We start from the raw sequence: 19979 nt of genomic DNA on the forward strand, positions 1-19979 counted from the left end.
AAAACAGAGTAAACAATATTGCCAGGTGCCAACTCACATAATATCTAACATGAGCAATGCTCGCTGAGCAGACAGAGATCATTTACTTAACACTGTTTGCTTATTGATCAAAATATCAGTGCCTTTGAGTAATCTGTGGTCAATGTGGCTGCGTCGAGTGGACAAGATTTCACTGTTTCAAAAGCTGTTAATTATGGAAATAGAATACTTGATGTGAACAAAACTATCCAAATGCTCTTTTCCACACCCTTGCACAACTTTCCAAAACTACGGTTTATATTTGAAATAACACTTTCATTTTAATATAAACCAGAATTGGAATATTATATACTTTCTGTTACTTGAACTTCCTCTGTAATAATGCTATATCGCAAACCGTTAGCTGTGTTGCCACAATCTGAGGGCACAATTTCCCTTTCGAAGGGGCAAAATTTCCCTTTTTGGACCATTTTTCCCTTCACCTAAACAAATATAATAATAATAATAATTATTATTATTATTAGCAGCAGTAGTAAAAATTTCGTTGGTCCATGATCGTATGAAGAAAAAAACGTTGCACAAAGTTTTCACATCCTACATGCAAGTAAGCTTCATCGCTTTCTGGTCAGATGTCCCAGGAATCTAAATCGTTAATTCTAATCGTTACAATTATCTGACGATACAGAAAAGCAACGTACAATAAACTGAAGAGAAATATAAATAGATACAGGTTTATATTCAAGGGAGCAGAAATAAGATGGATCAGAAAAAAATAAAAATGTGAATTTGAAACTGGAATTTGACATAAACTGTAATAATATAGAGTCCGAAGTCTTAAAATTTCCCTGAAAGTGTGCTTTTTTCCCCATCGAAATTCCCTTTGGCTAAAACTTCAGTCCGAATTTCCCTGCAAAAGGGAAATTTCCCTTCATGTGGCAACACTGGCCGTTAGTCATAAATATTTCCTCATTGGCCGACATTCTCAGTTTTCCTCTTCTTACTCTTTGCCTCACGAGATCGAAACAAAAACTATACATTCTGTGGCGAGCAAGGTTCAAGTTCGCTCAACGATCAAGTGAGCAGCGCTCGCCGAGCAATGCTTATTTGGTCGTCAAGTAGCTGAGCGATCACATTGCTCGCTGAGCGCTCAGATACGCGACACGCCCTGGGTTTCGAGACAGTGCTATGTTACTTACCCCCGTGGCGAAATGATTAGCACAGCGAGCAAAGACGAATCTTGATCTGAGCGTTCTTTAAGAATGTCCCTTCCATCATATCACAGGGTGGCTGACACCGGGAATTATGCATGAATTCTACGTGAATTTTTCTCCGTAAACGTGAAAATTTTATGAATCCAAATCAAATTCAATTTATACATATTTATTAATGCCCTGAAGCAAGTTTTTCACAGTTTACCTTTTATTTTTATCGAGGAAAGAAAATAAAAAAAAAGCTGCGTGGAAAATAAAACCGAATTCTCTCAATCTTTTTGCTTTGTTAGTGTCCTTTGCAGAACAATCTATCTGACAGACGGAAGATATCTTGGAAGTTCATTAGGTAAATTTGAGTTTGAAATTCTTATATAATAAACAATGTTTCGTAGATTAATATATCCCATAACATTTGTGACTTGTGTTTGGAGATGTTTACCCTCCTGTAAGCCTCGTTTCGTTACCATGCATTATTTCATAACTTCCTAGGACTTAAATTGTTATGTAAGTAGTTTCAAATTAAATAATTTTTAGATTATTTTCAATACCACTGCAATAACATAAGGTAAACTCTCCAGTACCTTTGATCGAAGCTTAAACGCTTCTCTTGCAAATATTGGTTCTAATATGTATTGGGTACGTTTATCCACATCAACTTCCTACTTCTGTGATAACGTTTTCTTCTTTTATTGACTGTTGGGGCGAGACCCGCTTTAACGGTATAAAGACTTTGGCTTGATTACACATCCATATCGTTGCTTTCGATTCGTTTTAACTTTCCACCTTGTCGCTGAACATTCACCTGCTCGAGAACAGTTGACAAACTCTTGGCATCCCCTTATTATCTTAGTTTCTGGCCAGGAGTAGCAGCTATGGCGTGAAGTTCGCGTTTTTTTTGCTTTCCTTTCCTTTTCACTCGCAAGCGGAACCCGTGAACAATTGTTTCTCTCCTTATGAAAGACTCAGGCATTGTATCTGTCTTGTCTCTTATATTGTGCGTTCCTATGGAAAGAATTTTAAGTGTATGTAATATAGATACAGTTTTCAGATTCGTCTTGAGATTCGAGACGAGAATGAGACCAGACCGAGACCTATTGTACAGTGAGATCCATGAGTATTGCCGTGCAAATTGTCCATGACTATTTTCATTAATTTTTCTCTCACATCCTGTGTGTTTTTAAGCGATGGATTTTCATGTGTCCTGGTGCATAAGTTGTCAACAGCTTGTTTTGAGTTTTCTTTTAATTCTTAAAGCTGTTATTGGGTCAAATAAAGTGCACGAACATGGTGATGGACAATTTGCACGGTAATACTCATGGATCCCACTGTACGAGACTTTTCAAAATTAGAGGTAAGGTGTACGAAACTTTCTTTACTGTACACACAATGGCAAAAGTAGTGGTAGGCGAATTGTTCAACACAATTTTCATTCCGGCGTAGAACAAGAAAAGAATGAACATATCGATAGACAATTTGTCTACTAGTACGTAAAACATCCAAGGGAGGTGACAAAGGTATGTATATCAGAAGATGAAGCTAGCCCCTGTGGATTGGACCGTACCATGAAGGCACATCCGGGTGTGAAGATAGTGCCTCGCACATTCTCGAGCTAGGCTATAGTGAAGGTGATGTTATCATCAGCACCACTCTCCTGTCGTCTTTACCAGCCAGGTCTGCTCCTTGGTACCCACTGAATAGGGGACTGGGTGACCTCCAGAGCCACTTTATGCATGAACATTGTCAGATATCACCCACCTCTGGTCTCCTGCATTTTACCGACTGGTCCACCACCAGAGGAAATGTCGGCCTGGTTATTTACTAATATAAATATACAACGACCTTGCGATTTGACACACGCATGTGTTGTTTAATGTTTTAGTTAGTCGGCCTCAGTGGTGAGATGTTTAGAACAGCGCGCTACGACGTCACGGGTTCGAATCCCGCTCTGGGCCTGGGTGTCCTTTGCGAGTGTTCAGTTTCACCATATCGTCACTGATCATCATCGTCGCGATTAGCCACAAGTTGAAGAAAAGGGACGTAAAATAACCCAGTCAATCGGTGTCTTAATATTTTTCCTATTACTTTGAGATGAGATCGAAAAATTCCTTTCGGGAATGAGAATAAGTAAACTCTAGGCTGTTCGGGGAAAAAGCACCTAAGTCAAAAAAATGCAATAGCAGATATAGGGTGAGCATAAAGTCTTTCCCTGATTATGAATATTTATATCTCAACTTCCATGGTAGATAGGCAAATAAAACTTATGGCAATAAGTAGTGCAATACATCAAGTTTTTTTTCCATTTCTTTGTTTTGTCTTATTCCCATATCATGGCCACCGCGATCGCCGGACATAACCCCTCTTGACTTTTTTTATGGGGTTATGTAAAGGACACAGTGTTTAGTTCACCAGTTACTGATATGCAAACTCTTCAGACACGAATACGGGATGCTATAGAGACGGTGAGGGAAGAGATGTTGGCGTGGAGAGAAATTGAGTATCGCCTAGACGTTCTAAGGGCAACAAAGGGAGCACATGTCGAAGTGTACTGAAGTGTACTGATAAAAAAAAAAAAAAAAAACATTATGAGTTAAGCTACCATTTTCAACAAACCGCATATCTGTATCTAACATAGTTCTTTAGCAATACAAGTTTCTAATCAGGGAAAGACTTTATGCTCACCATGTTATACATATGTTTATTCTTTTAAAGGCACACATTAACACAGACATGATATACATGTTAGGTCATTACTGTTTAACATCTTGACACGTGCCCAATATCAAATTATACTATTAATATTTGCTTTAATTGATTCAGTATGACTTCAATGAAAACAAAAGAAAATCGAAGTTTGTGACTTCCCGAACACCCTAGAATTGTCCACAGCTATTTTTGTCCGTTTTATATATATATATTTTATTATGTTGTACTGTATTGTCATTATCATTATTTTGTTATTTGCTAATATTACCATCTCCATACGTGGGTATTTTGTATATTGTACACTTAGCCTGATTATTCATGTATTTTTATTTTTTATTTTCGTTATTTAGCGTCGCTTTTCTCTTGCTTTGGGTAATCGTGACGATGAGGATAATTGATAATGTGATGAAATTGAAAGGACACTCGGGATATAATATTCTATCCTCATTGAGTGGGAGGACAGGGTATTATGAGTATCATCCTCTAATTATTATTTTTATTTGTAGTATTAACTTACCTTTTACAGCAAATGGTGTAGAAATGATATACTGTGATTTGTAAATGGCTTTGTTTCCAAACTGAACCCATCTGGTAGAAAACAAACTAACATAATAATGGACAATTTGGACTTATCTATCTTTATATGCAATTGTTTATTGTATTTGCAAAGTTTAATTGATTTGTTTTATTTTACTTCGCTTTTTGTGCCACTTTCGTCTAATTTGCGAAGATGGGGATGATTGATGGTGTGATGAAATTGATGAATTGGACACTCACAAATTTCCCTGCCCAGGCCAGGATTCGAACCCGGGACCCCTGGCGTCCTAGCGTGATGTGCTAACCACTCTGCCACAGGGGACGGCTGTATTTGCAAAGAATTATGTAACTTGTTTGTCCGAGAATTCTTATTTTTTCTGCGAATCTATGGAAGCAGAATTTCCTGTGACGATTGTGCAGAAAGGGTTGACTGCGAGTCGCAGCAGGTGCATCCCATTGTCCCCCTGAGCAAGTGCACCCCCGTTGTTTCGCGATTAGCCCTGTCGGAATCGTAGCACGTGCCGAGGGGAATGTTGGCAGCCCTGCAGGGAAGCACCAGATGTTGCGGGGCGCTGAGTCAGAGTGGAGGGGTGGAGCTCTCTCGGGGGAGAGGCGATCATCTCCGACCCTCCCCCTCTTTTCACTTCCCCCCCCCCTTTTTAGCTTCTTTTTTTGGACCACTTGTCGCGATCCATTCTCGACAAAATTCGCCGTAGCAAGTGACTTTGGTTGGTCGAGATTTATCTCTCGGCAGCCAAGACTGTTACGTGCAGGTGGGGCCCATAAAGCAATTTTCGCCTATCTTTGTGGCGTAAATGAGTCTTTTCCTCAAACAAACGAAGCAGGTTCTCTAGTGCCTGTTTGGTTACCGGTTTCCACGATGTAATAAAAAGGAAATGCATGCGTGTGTGTGAATTCGTAGCATATTGCAATAAATTGTAATTACTTCAGTTGAGCAATAGGAAGTACCAGACTATATGTACAAGATAGTGCAAAGTAATTTCATAAACGGATTTTTTTTCTTACCAGTTAACTACTAACTGAATAAACGTGTAGCTTTACTCTGGGTTGGCTTATCAATTTCCAATGTAATAGTTTTTGCTTCTTAATGTTAAGAGCCTGTATATTCGATTGCCTGAGAACGACTGCTTTTTGATTGATTTACGTTTCCTCAAAAGTACGCACATTCCGTCACTTGGGCGTAATTTTTCGTCAGCCACCTGTATATATATGCCTTGCTCTGCGACCAACCTTTCCTCATCTGGTTAGACAAGGTGGAATCCACAGGTGAATCCTAATTTCTTGAATAATAATAGTGTTATGAAAGTAATAACCAGAGATGTACGTTTGTTATGCTATCCTACGAAAGAAGTCATGAGTAACTTCTGTCTTAACTTATTCATAAATAAGGTAACGGTTTTGTTATTACGGGAATGCATAACCTTGGACCTCCAGGGTGGCGTAGTGGTAACGTCGTCGCCTTTGTAATCAAGGGGTCCCGAGTTCGATACCCGGTGGATGCACATGGTGGTTAGGATCCCACTTTAAACTGTAGGTCCAACCCCAAATAGCATATCTCTGCATAAAGTGGACTTGAAACTCAAACACACAACCTTGTATATTAACACATTTTAGTATCTTAAAATTATATTATCCATACACAAAAATTGCTGTGTGTAAGTGAATGTACTCTATGTGCTGCCTTTACTGAGATGTTCATGATATAAAATGAACAGAAGCTATAGTTAAATACACCTTTCTTTGATTATATTTTTATAGTTACATGGATCATAAAAAATGCTAAAGGAATGTCACACTTTAGGTTTATACTGTAAAAGCACATTGATCCTGGAGTTCAATGGAATGTGAGTACTGCTTCATTAAGATGTAAAAGCCTCATTGAAATGGGTCAATTTGGAACGAATTTATATTTTTTACATCGTACTTTAAGTGGAGGAACTATATATAATACTTTCGTTTCGTTTCGTTTCTACGGGAATAAATTATTATAAAGCTATCTGAATATAATTACGTCAGTAATTTATCTAGTGGAACATGCTGCAAAAAGGCTATTGTTGTCAATGGTGCATTTAGGCATGTGGAACTGGCGATTTCTTAACTGCACAATGGCAGAGACTGTACTGCTGTTAATGCAGACCTCTATATTTCAGTGTTAGCCTGTCGTAAATTAATGTTTATTGCATCAAGATGGAATTTATGGACGTGGTTAATCACTATTTTATCTCGTGTGGTAATATCATAGTCATCCGAGTAAGTTCGCAAACACTTCTTATGTTGCCCTTTGTATAAAATACATTCTTTGCACGCGTCGTTTACTGAGTCACATGACAGTACTTATTGGTTCAGGCTAATTTAATTTCTTCCTTTCGTTATCTTCTTGCCTGCACGCTGAATTCTTGCTATGTGAGAAAGTTTTCCTGTCGTTGGTAATTTAAAAGCTAGGATTTGTTTGAGAGTGCCATGAAGAAGCTAAAAAAGGATAGTTGATCTAGAGAATAAATTACCATGAATAAATTACCATGATGTCATATTACAAAAGAACCAGCCAATATCAATGGGACGTTACTCATGAATCATAAGAATAGTAAATTTATTTCAATTTATGTACGTACGCAGTGACATTATGTAGAGCCATCTGATGGTAGACGGTCAACCAACTTACCATTGCACAGTACATTGTGATGTTTTGAGCTCAGGAACTCACGACGTTTGAAAAGTAAGAATCACTACACTTCATAAGTAATAGCTCAATTCTCATAAGATTTAATGGAAAATCATATTTCAGAAATGATGTAACAAATCTTTTGTGAAAAGTCCCTTTATAACTAACTATCTTACCATTAGCTTACAAAACACGAGTAGCCTATTATTTAATCGACGGCCATGTCATCTGGTGGCAGGGACGAAACACCAAAGTTATGTGTCAAAGTGAAACTTCGTGTGATTGTTCACATCGGAAAAGGGAAGAGACGCGTGCAAAATAACCTAGTGGTTGATAGTGGTCAAATGTTTGCGGTGGCTACACTGTTAAACAAGTCTCTGGCTAGTTGGATTGAAATGTACTATTTTTACACCTAGGAGTCTGTTGGCAAGCTCTTGGTTTCTTTTCTTTGGCATCATGTGCGTGCATTTGGTTTCAGAATTTCGTAATGAATTCTGTTTGACAAACTGGCACGAAGAACGAAGAAAAACATACAGTTCGATAGGCGTTTGCATTTGAGTATTCAATCTTGGTAACAAGTTCGCTCGAGGGGATGCGGAGGGGGGGGGGGGGTCAACACGTGGAAAAGTGAAACTTACATAACTCTAATCACAGTAACAATTCGTTGCAATTACAGAAACTTGTTTTCAAGGCCACGAACGTTGTAACATAAACTATTAGGTTTGTTCTTATGTGTGTTGTGCAGCTAGAACTCTTTGCACCACAAAGCGATTTGGCATTGTCTTTTTCGTCTCATGATAAGATCGACTTCTCATTTTCGACTGTTCATAAAGATTGAGGATTTGTACCGTTGTTGAGTAAGTATGCTTTGCAATCACTCCTTAACCAAATTGTCTGGAGTATAATAATATTACAAACAATGCTAACATTATCTTGGTTTAACGATGTATAGATATTTAAATATTATAATATATAGTATTTATGTTCTTAAGACCGTCGACAACCTACTATTTCAGGCTAACGCTTTTAATATAATGGTCTTTAAAAACACAGATTTTCTTTTTCAATACCAGAATATAGAAATGAATATAATCACTTCAAATGCAACAGATATAAGGAAACATTTTCTCTTAACATTATAATTTAAATGAACTGAAAAATGAGCATTGAAAAGATAGACTGACGATCCAAGATGGCCGCTGTTTGTTTTTTTGAACTAGTTTGTAATTATGTGGCCGAATTTTAACGATAACGAACTATACTTATTTCCAGGAGAATGTGTAACTGGCTCGTAAACGCATTCACTTCATTTCGCAGAAACCTTTCATGTTTGCTTTTGTGACGATTGAGAAAGTAAGAAAGTCGAGGCAATTTGTGCGTGGAAACAAGAGCGCCCAAGTTTCGTAAGAATCGTGCGAGAGGGCGTTAGTTGTGGGCTGGACGCTGTTCACTTGTTTTTCGGGTGCCACATGGAATGAAACTGTGGAAACGGAACGTAGCATTCGCTTTCCCTGTCTTTTTTTTGAAGCTCCGTGCAACATAGACGCCAACATTCACGCACGCTAACAAAATTCGTAGGAGTGTCGTTGTGTGTGTCTGTTACGTTGCTTTATGTCCTGCACCAAGACAGGCAGATAGGAGGTAACTCCATAAGTGGTATCGAAATAATATTGGTTGATGAGGAATGACGTCTTATGAAAATTAGTTTTAAAATAAAGTAGGAACACAAATTTACAGTCAGTTTTAATGAAATTGTTACGTGTACTTGTGATAAATCAAGAACCTATAAATTGCCCAATTCCATAAACGTCACATCCCATTGCCAATGCATATTCACTAGTCCTGATTCACTAGTGCCTTTGCTTAAGAAAGCAAAATATAACGTGGCATTAAAGGCATTTGCAGAGCTGAACACAAGTGTAAGAGCAATCAACCTTTCCAACTTTGTTAAATCCCATATCTTGCACCAGTGCAGCAGGAACCATTTTAAACTGAAAAGAAAGAATAATATAACACTAGACCAACCAGAAACAGACAAAACAATAACAAAAGCTATATTACACAAAACTCCTAATTAAAAATACATAGCTATGCACAATTCACTGCAAGTTCGAACAAAAGTCCGAGTGAGTTGATAATGTCTGTTTGCCCTGAGTTCTTATTAAACTGCTTTGGTACTCTATGGAATATTAATCGCTGAATAATTTTAAAAAAGATGTCTTGGGGCAGTGTAGAACGTTTTCCTGTTGCTTTCGACCTTGGAATAAGAAAAATAAAGTTTTTCACCATCCTTGAAAATCGCAGTTTCGTTCTTGAAGCCTATTGTTCTGTCCCTGTTGAGACTGCGAAAGATTTTGAGCAAGGTAAGATAATTTCACTCGCTGCCAATTTCAAAATTCGATTAGAAGGCTGCATTTATGGTTCGGAATTGCAGTAAACGGTGACGGAGCAGAATGCAAATACAATAACACAAGAAAGAGATCGGTTTTACACGTTTGTTGACTCCCAAGGCAGATCTGGACGTCCTACCTGGTCATGGCCTCAGAATGATTTATGTAGCTTTATAGTTCTTGAGATATGAATTGGTAAAATAATAATTAGAGTCGACTTTCCTTGCTGGGTACCAAATATTATCTTCGTAGATACAACAGTTCACTCTAGTAAAAATTCAAGAAGAAACTCGGGGTTAAGAGTGATAATGTCCTTGTTTTGTTTTTCATTGAAGCCCATTTTGTGGATACAAAAGAGGCAATATCTGCGAATCAAAACTAACTATTGTTTCAACTAATGTAACTAAATATCTGGACGTTAATGTCATTGTTTAGCATTATGCATCACTCAACGCATAAAGGGACCTTGAATTTTGTATTTGAACTCGCTATTTCTTGTTGAATAATGTACATAAACTATCTCTGAGTGACCAACTGTATTTATCCGCCATAAGTTTTGCTAAAATACAGGTGCCATGTGATGGAGTACTTGAAATCATGTGTGCGAAAGGCCCTCAACCAGCGCAGGCAAGGCAGCTGAAGAGCGAGTCGCTTGTGATGTTCTCCTTTAATTCGTAATAGCTCCGTCGGGTTCGCCAGTCAGAGGACCGGAGTGCTGGGAAGAAGACAAGCTATTGGAGGGCGAGGAAAGGTTCAAACAAGAAGAGCACGACGCATCAACACGGTGTAATTGATAAATTATTCGAAGGATTCTTCTCGGACAGGCCGAGATTGTTCCGAAAGTAGCGATGTAGATACCCTCCCCACTGTGGCGCTGCGATTGCAAGCAGGAGAACAATTGAATTAACGTCGAGAGAATGGAAGAACTGATCGAGCAGTCGCTTCTACGAATATCGATCTCTTCAAAAGCTGGTTCTTTTTGCTAACTTGACTCTAGGGCTACCAGATGGGTACAGTGTGGGATGCAGAACTTCGTCTTCGCGTAGCCAGTTGTAGTGGTAGAAATAGTAAGCGAATCGACGCATTGAGAAGGTGTTCTGCAGATATCCCCAACTGTAAATAGCGAACAGTTGCGTGCCCAGGAATATCCTAAAATGTCGTTACAATTCCTATGTTTTGTTCTCAGAGCTACACATCTTTTCATAATTTCCAACAACCCCCACTACCCTTTTGGGCACGCCACTGTTGATAAACTAAGATTTTTCTTTATACTTTTTTATAGAGTTCATTCTGTCAGCTTCACATACAATATTCACATTTATAGCACGATCATTTTCACTGGATGTTCAGTTTGCAATGCGCCTTTTTACTTTTTCATCATTTTCCCCTGCTTTAAAACATCCAAACACTAACAAAAATCGATTATTGTGAAACTAGTTCACGTTCTCAACTTATTGATAACTACCACATAATTATTGAAAGATAATTATATTAATGCAAGTTATTTATAGATTAGGAAGATCTACAATGAACATGCCTAATTTATTAGATATCAGATCCTTGCATTAAAGAAAGACGGAATTGATGGACAGTTTCCAAAGGTTCACATATATAAAGTTCGAAGAAATGTTCAAAGAATTTTAATGTTGGTGTCATAAATACAACCTTGTTTGTTGTAGAATGAGAAAATATAGGTGTACATAGTGCAGCTGTACTAACAAGTATGCCTGCATTGAATTTTTATTCTTAATATGTATTTATCCATCCTCAAAAGATTATGCATGTCTTTGCAACATGTTGCACACTCCTGTTCAGACGAAGTGACACAGGCCTATTCAACTGTTCAACCCTACAGAGCGTGAACAGGAGTGTACATAGATCTGAATTTAGTAATGTCAAAATCTAGTGTACTTAGCAGCCTGCATATTAATTTAACAAATGCATTTATGTACAAAGCTAATTATGTTCCTTCTTTCTTTCCAGGTGAGTAAACTTCCTTGCGTATTTCCTGTGATGTTATCCATCATACAAAGCTAAGTGGTGTGCATTGTTCTTAGTAGTTTCAGCTAATATTCAGGCTCTGCTGAAAATGGCCTCTTACCTTGATTTTGGTCAACTTTTTTTTTGCATAGTAATGTGTACTTAACTGTAAATGATTGATAATATTATACCGGTTTGGTTAATTCGTAATACTGTTACCGAGGTTAATCTACGGGTATAAATTTCAGTCAGAAAACAGTGACAGGGTATACAAGAGGTATTGTTTTTGTTATGTTTGTGAACATCACAGGTAGGGTATACGAGGGTCATTTCAAATGTTGTGGACACTGCGGATGCGGGCCCGTAGAATGGCACAGTCGCACGCCAGACTTCGATCTAGAATGTAGCGTGTACATTTTCCTATTCGAAAAACGCTCTGCCTGGAAGACGAAATTGAATCAGGTCAAGGTGTTCCCATTGTGGAGGAAAAGTTGAAACCGCACGTTGCCCGTGCAGAAAGCGTCATTGTGGAAAATTACGGATGGGAACTACTTTCTCACCTAACGCAAGCCGAACAGACACTGGCATGTTTCCAAAACGGAAAAAATCACTGCGTGAGGAACGATTTAGGATATTTCTGGCGAGGTGACCCGAGTAATCAGGCATACGAGCAATGTAGGTGTCCTGACGGGAATACAAGGCTTGCCCAAATGTTGCATCGCTGTGATCAAGTAAAAATGAAGGTTAATTTGGAAACCTCTACATGAAGGTTGTAAAATAAATACGTTTTAAAAACTAAAGCCTGCAGTGTGAAAACTTGTGAAATGACCCTCGAATTTTCAGAGAGGCTATAAGTACGCTGTGAAATCAAGAGTTGCGGTGTTGGAATTCAAGTTCGTCGTACTTCTCATCATCGTAGTTAACTTAAAACTGAGGTTTATGCAAAATTTTTAATTAATTGCTGGGGGGAGAGGGGTTGGAACGTAAATTGTGGATTCAAATTAGTGTATAGCAGACTCGGCGTGAACCCTTGTTGGTAGGCAAATTAGTGAGAGAATACCTGCGTGTTAAATGCGTACACAAATGCAATATTTTTTTAAAAAATTCTACTAAGAGAGAGACAATGTGACGTCAACAAAATCAGTCAATCTTCAGGGGCCTAAGGAGAATGGGAATTTAATTTAAGAGGATAAACTGTGTCTAAAATATACTGAAACGTCGACGGATTTTCGTCGATATCGCAGATACTTATTGGTGTGGTCCAATGCCTCCTTATAGCAAGGCCTGTGCTTGCGTAGAACGTCATCAATGGTAGGTTGTAGTTCACACAGTGGCGTACGCAAGGGGGGGGGGGGTTACCGGGTTTAACCCCCCCCCCCTTGAGCTCTTGAAATATTATGGAAAATGCTGTAGAAAAAATTAAAAATGGCTAATTTATCACAGTCAAAGATCTGCGACAGTAATAATAATAATAATAATAATAATAATAATAATAATAATTTGGATTATTATTCCCATGCAGCATGAAGAAAAACACAACATTCCAAACACAATCTAAGCGGCCGCAAAGTTCAATTTTGCAATTTTCTTTTGCAAAAAGTCGCGCAGTGACTCTTGCGAGAATTGTGAAAATTCCTTGCTTCGTCCTTATTGCAAACGTTCTTCCCGGTACTGATTTCACATCCCCTTGTGAACTCTCAAGTGATGCTGAGTCTACATCCACATCATTAAATAATGTCGAAGAAGTCTTTTGTGAATCACCTAGAAGGGATAAATGTGTTGGAATGTCTATAAACTTACTTTACAACGAAAACATAGACTCAGTGGAATTTAGCAACATGTATTCTCGCGCTTCATCATCACCCTGGGTGAGTTCCATAGGTAAAGGTAATGTAAATTCCCCCGTGTATATAGCACCGTGCCATGAAGTCACACATAGTGGTGTGGTGGGCCCCAAAGATTCTTGATCTCGAACTATTTTGCAGGTGATGTGATCAGCACCATGCTCCGGCAGCCTTCATCCCCCAAGGTTGCTCTCATATACCCATAGGCTGGGTGCGGAGACAAGGCTGGATAAATTCCAACCAATTCCGGGAATCGAACCCGGATATCCCACGAAGTTGTCAGACTAGACCAGCGCAGCTCCTTGAATGAGTTTCATATTTCGATTATTTCAATAAATTTAATATATTTGCTTGTTTTTATGGATTTTCTTCACACTTAAAATGTCTCACTTATCATATACAAATAACCGTTGACTAGACAATTATTTTGAAACAAAAGAATTGTAATTTTGTTCTATTTCTTTCATAAATAGCAGCTGCATTAGTAGTAATTAAACTAATTAATTAATTATAAGAATTATTAATTAATTTATTATTATTATTAATTAATTAAAGTATAATAAAACAATGGTAATGTGAATTTGTAGAAAGTTTTCGAGATAACACCCCCCTTGATGAAATCCTGCGTACGCTACTGAGTTCACAGCACATAAGTACCATAGTCGCAATTATGTTGAATATGCGTAAAAGTGTCTTATTTAAACGTAGTATTTATATCGTGTATGGTTGAAGTAAAATAAATGCAGTCTGGTGATATATTTTTGGATCATGACTTAGGCCTACCAATAATGACGTTGCAAGTGATTTAAAGTGGTGCACAGGCCTTGTAATAAGAGTTTGTCCTATTCCCAGGCGATATGGTCTGCGTGTCGCCGGTTCATCGACCAATCAGTGTCCGTTTCTTTGTGAATGTGTCGCTACTTCAGTTACTCTTACTCGGTCAGCCGTGAGAGTATCAGCCTATTCACACCAACGTGGAACACAAGCCACGCTCCTCGACGCACATCACGAGAAGAGAACAAGGAAGGTACGGAAATATGCAGGTAACTGAACCTGACTTGCCTGATCTGCTCAAGCAGTAACGCCACGAACCGGAGTGCCAGTCACAGTAATCGTGACGTCACTCATCTAACGACGGTGCTTTGTGTTCCATGTCGGTGTGAAAAGTGAAATCCGACGTGGTCTACCTTTTGTTCAGCCGGCATGTAAACTGCCGAATTAGCGCGTCAGTCGAGTGTAACCTCGTTTCCCACGATCACCGTCCAAGACATCGACCTGCCTGTCTGTCCTCGACGCCAAAAAAGGCCCTCGTCGAAGTAAATCGATTCCACAGCATGTAGTTCGGCTAAAAAGCTGGATCTTTCCTTTGCACAGTATCTGCTAAGCGATGGCTACAGTTATGGAGGTATATGGATGTTCAACTCGACGCTATTGGCGTGTACGAAAAGGTTTAGCATTTGGAACGTTCCACCAGATGGCTGCTCAATCGATTAAGCCAGTGATTCGCGCTACGGATCTGAGTGTCCATGTCTTCTCTTGAACGAAAGGAAAACACGATTTTTTGTAGTCTAAAAATGTTTCATATTCTCTGTAGATCGAAGTTACGAATCTGACAGGTGCACATTTTTATACTGTTCATGAATTCATACTTGTGATAACCTATATGTAAAGAATATTTTGTTATTTGTAGCACAAACATAAGACAAAGGACTTGATCATGATTCTGATTGAAAAATTGAAGTTGGAACAGCAACAATTGCATAATTTGTGTGTGAGAGTTTGTCATTTTAAGCTTCTTTCTTATTTTAATACCACATCTTTTAGCAAACCACGACCTAGAAGGTAAATGACGATTAGACGAAATTGATGGGACAAACGACCAACCATGTCCAGGGCTGGCTCGAACTTGGGGCCTTCACTGGTGAGGGCAGCCATAGAGGTGGCACTGAATTCGAGACGGAGGGGTCTGTGGCCGTCAAACCGGCTGTGCTTGAGGGGCAAGTACATCTTATCCGATGGTCGGCTCCGGTGTACAACCAGCTTAAGGATGATTTTGCATATGGAAGGCATTGAGGGTAATGACATCTAAATTCTTACCGATGTGTGCAGTGACTGAGTTTTGAATTTGAAGTCAACTTCTTTTTGCACACATGGCTAATCAGTACTGGGTATGTTTAAAGTGGGATCCGAACCAGTGTGTACCCCCACCGGATATCGAACCCGGGACCCTTTGATTACAAGGCGACGACCTCACCACTACACCATCGCATGTTCGTGAACTGTAACAGCAACAATGAAAGCAATCGGTCAACAACTGTTCAGCTGGAACAAGGGATCACGAATAGAGGAGCGTTTAGTCTTCATCGCAGAAATCCAACAAAATTTGTCCACAGTGGGAAGAGATATATTGTTTTATTATTTAACTTGTACTGTTACTGTGGAGAGATTACACTGATTACACGGTATTTGGCACATGATCTACCTTAATAATGATAATAATATACTGAAAGCAAAAATTAGTGTTACGTCAAATTCATCAGTGGATCAATAAATATCATGCATTTATGTCCGATATCTCTGGTGGGGTGGTTATCGTATCATACATTGTCAAGTATCCAAGCTTCAAATCCTAGGTAAGGTATGGATATGTGTTTGTCCCTTGTCATCATACATCCTCATCGTCGCGATTAACTTAGATACGTATAAAAACGTCATAAATTAACATTAATACTGCTTGTTTGCAGGAAACATCACATTATGCTTACCTTACATAAAAATCAACAGTGGTATGTTATTAATAAATGCCAACAATAAAACTTAATGTAGAATAGAACTTATGTTAAATACATAACGTTAGAGCATGTCTAATGGGATTAGTCCACATCGGTACATATTTTGTTGCATAATTAACATAGACGACTTTCGTTGTTTTCATTCCACAAGAACTAAACATGATAAATAAAAATAGTATCTATAAGCAGCTAATAGTAGAAATTAGCTAACAACAGAAATATGAAGTACTTATATACGGGTATATAAATTAACAACGACGAATATTTTTTATGTCAGGCTAATTGGAGGTTACCAGAATCCGTGGTGGTAACTGGAACGTATTTTTGAAGGCAGAGGGTGCACGATGTACAATATCTACATATATGCGAGATTTACAGAGCATAATTTTCGAGGAGGTTTCAGACCCTTGACCCAGCAGTATGGTTGTTCATGTTCCCTCAAATTTGCGAAGAAAACGTGTGAAATATGCAGCTGAACCAAGTACAAGTAATGATGCTGTTATGCCAGGATGATCGGCGAAGCTGCGTTGGAAACAATTTATTTAATATTTATTTTTATATTTATTTTGCATTTTCCATGGTGATATTGAGGCGAGCATTGATCGCGAGTAATCTCTTTCTACCACTCAACCATGATTCCATCTGGAGTAATGCATTAGAAGAACACGTAAAGTGAAAACAGGAATGAAATAGCTATTCTGGTGTTGTTACATACACGTGCTTTAAAGTGTCACTCAATTATAGCCTTACAATTTAAATCTATCAATTAAGAGATTTTTGTAAGTACTTATTATACAAATAAGATGTATAAAGTTGTTTGAACCAGCCCATTCTAACGTGTTAGGTGTTGTGATAAAAGGGGAAGGACTTTGCTTGTCTGTAGATATTTAAGACGCGTTGTGGCTTTATCACGTTGATAATTGTACAAACGTTTTCAATGTAATAACTAAACCTTAGATGTTGAAAATATATTCAGCTGAGTTGTTGATATTGTTTCACCTAATTTACAGGTTTTTTTGTTTTTTTGAAATTATACAATGTAATTTTTATTCACTCGTGATTGTCGATCTCATGAATATTAATCGAGTGGTTTAAAGTGCAACTTCCAATCAAAATCCAATAATGTTGGCTGAATTGTACTAGGTTTGGATATATGTTGTATAGAAAAACCGATCTATCTCATTAATCAGATACACAATCCAGTAATACAAGTTCAATCGAACTAACTTTTGCAAATATGCTGTATAAAAATTACGAACTATCGCATTAACCAGCAAGGTAAGTGCACATAAGGTATTGTTTACATGATCAAGGTGAGCAATGCGTTGGTAGCGTGCATTGTTCATAAAAAAAAGTGAAAACTATTCTCCGTTGCAAGGCATACTGCATCCAGGGAACGTCATGAGAACTCTGGATGTTGGGTCATTCATAACTTGCGATGACGTCACCATGGGGTGTGGCGGATCAATACAGAGCACACAGTGATCACAGATCTCTTCGTAGCTTAGTGTACGGTACGTATCCTTCTCCGGTAGAGGTCGTGGGCGTCGACTAGTTGCTCTGTAGTAGGAGCAGATGGAAGTGTGCGTATGGGGCGACCATGCGGTGTATTCTTCCGCTCTGCGAACGTAGATCGATGCTCTGTATCCTTCCGCGGGACTGGAATCTGCCTGTTCGCAAAGCGCACGGTTTATCGGGTAAACAAAAACTGAAATCAGGGTTTTGGAAACTAGAAGTCATTGCTTTTTGCTCCTTTTATTATCACTTTGAAGTATTTAGTTGCTTTCTTCTTTTTTCCGACTCCTCTTTATCGCGTTTTCCTCCATTTCGCGCTGTGTTGACCTCCCACGTCTGTCTGGCTCACGGCTTTGCTAGGAATATGATGTGTACTGTGTTGGATGGATTACTGTTGCACTTGAAACAAAACCAGCCATGTTGTACGACACGATTTGTAAATCTGATTTGATTAACGGTAGTGATTGCTGCTACAACTGTTTCAAGCATTCTCATTGGCTGGTAGCTTTTTGGGGTAGTAAATAATCTGTGGTGGTTAGGTTTGTTGGGAAGACGACGACTAGAAACGATTGTAGCAGCAATACCGATCTTGATTAACAAACTCTGCCGTACTAAAGAAACCCCCAAGAGTAGCATAACCTTGTCTGCATAAAATTCACGGGCCTACAGTTGCAAAATAGTTAAAGGTACGTCTGTTTTTAGCAAACCTGGGGGGGGGATTGGCGTAGCGCGCTATGATACCAGGAATCCTAGGTTCGTTACATTGTGATTATACACAACGGTTTAATTTTTGTCGTCGCGATTGACATGTAGGTTAAAATAATTATGTTTTCTCAAGAAAATAAACAGTTAGTGCCCACTTTTCGGTGTAGGCTGTTGTTTTGCATTTGATCATATTCAAAGATACGAATATGATATTGAATCGTTCACTTTTTATTTTTTCCTATTCCCTTCCGCTTTTCAATAGGATATTTTTAAAAGTTATTATTTTCTATCTTCATATGTGTGTGTATATGTATAATATTAAGGAACGAGTGGAGAAGTTTCCATACGCTGGTCCCAGAAACAAAATACACAAGATGAATTAATATACAAAATTGTACAAGGAACGAAGGGAAACGTAACACTTGTGAACAAATTGCTGAAAATACTTGCCAATTTGTACACGTTCAAATATATTTGAATTTATAGTTAGGTATACACCAATCATATCATCTATACTAACAATATATAAAAAATACCTTGAAATATATGTGTATGTGAACTTTGAGTATTCAAAGCAATTATCTTGCTATATCCCCTCAAGGGATTCGTGGATCTGAAATAGCAGGACAGATGAGGGGCTTGTTTAGAACATCAAAAGTATCACGGTAAAAAATGAACATAATCGTTTCTTCGTATACAACTCCTCTCCTTACGTTTATTTGCACGAATTATAATTTTCCACTAAAATATTGTATCATTGCTCATTGCCCGGGATCTCTTCAATGTTCATTATGGATGATATTGGACTTGACGTCATCACGCAGTGTACTCTGGGAAGAAATCGGGCCAACAGGTTTGAGTTGCTGTTTTAAGTCCACTTTATGCACAGTAAGGCTAATCGGGACTGGACCTACAGTTTAAAGTGGAATCCGAACCACTTGTGCCTCCACCGGGTATTGAACCCGGGACCCCTTGATTACAAGGCAATGACGCTACCACTGCGCCATGGGGGAGGCCCTCGGGCCAACAGGAAACGCATAAGAAGCTTTCTTACAGTGAGAAAATGTGCATTTCACCATTTTACACGCTTTTCACGGTTTCTGTAAGGGTTCGGGCTATACTCTTATTTATTTCATTTAAGGGTTATTTTTTTAGGTTTGTGTAAGGGTTTTGAAAAGGTAAAAGTACAGATTCCTCATATGATGACGATAAGCATACCTTGAATCATTTCAACAAATACCATACGCACAATGCTTCCCCGGCATGTTTTTAGGATCTAATCTGCCCGAAATATGGCGCAATGAATTGTGGGAGAAGTTGTTCGCTGAATATGATTAGTAGTTGTTATAAATTATTTTTATTGATTTAAGAGACCATTACTTATTTTTCAGTCATCTGATTATCGCAATGCCTATGAATAAAATTTAATGGTTCTGTAAAATACAGACTAGTCTATATAATTGGCAGATTCGACCCATAATAGCCTACAATATTCTAACCAATTTAGGTATTTAAATTCTATAAGTGTGAAAATTGTTCGGATATTCAGGGGGGGATGATGTGCCGATCAGTCCTTCCAACCTCGTTACAGCACCTGATTGAATGATTGAAATATGTGGAAACAAATTCATCCCCTGCCT

The 19979-nt window shown here is 38.4% G+C and overlaps 1 protein-coding gene across 1 annotated transcript in view; it reads left to right on the forward strand.

The window, feature by feature from the left end:
• Positions 1-19979, forward strand: part of LOC145979573 (zinc finger SWIM domain-containing protein 5-like) — a 223842-nt gene that overhangs the window by 84797 nt on the left and 119066 nt on the right. The gene's annotated exons all lie outside the window — the stretch shown is intronic.

This window comes from Lepisma saccharinum, chromosome 26 (genome assembly GCF_977018435.1).
Source record: "Lepisma saccharinum chromosome 26, izLepSacc3.1, whole genome shotgun sequence".
NCBI classification, from domain to species: Eukaryota; Metazoa; Arthropoda; class Insecta; order Zygentoma; family Lepismatidae; genus Lepisma; species Lepisma saccharinum.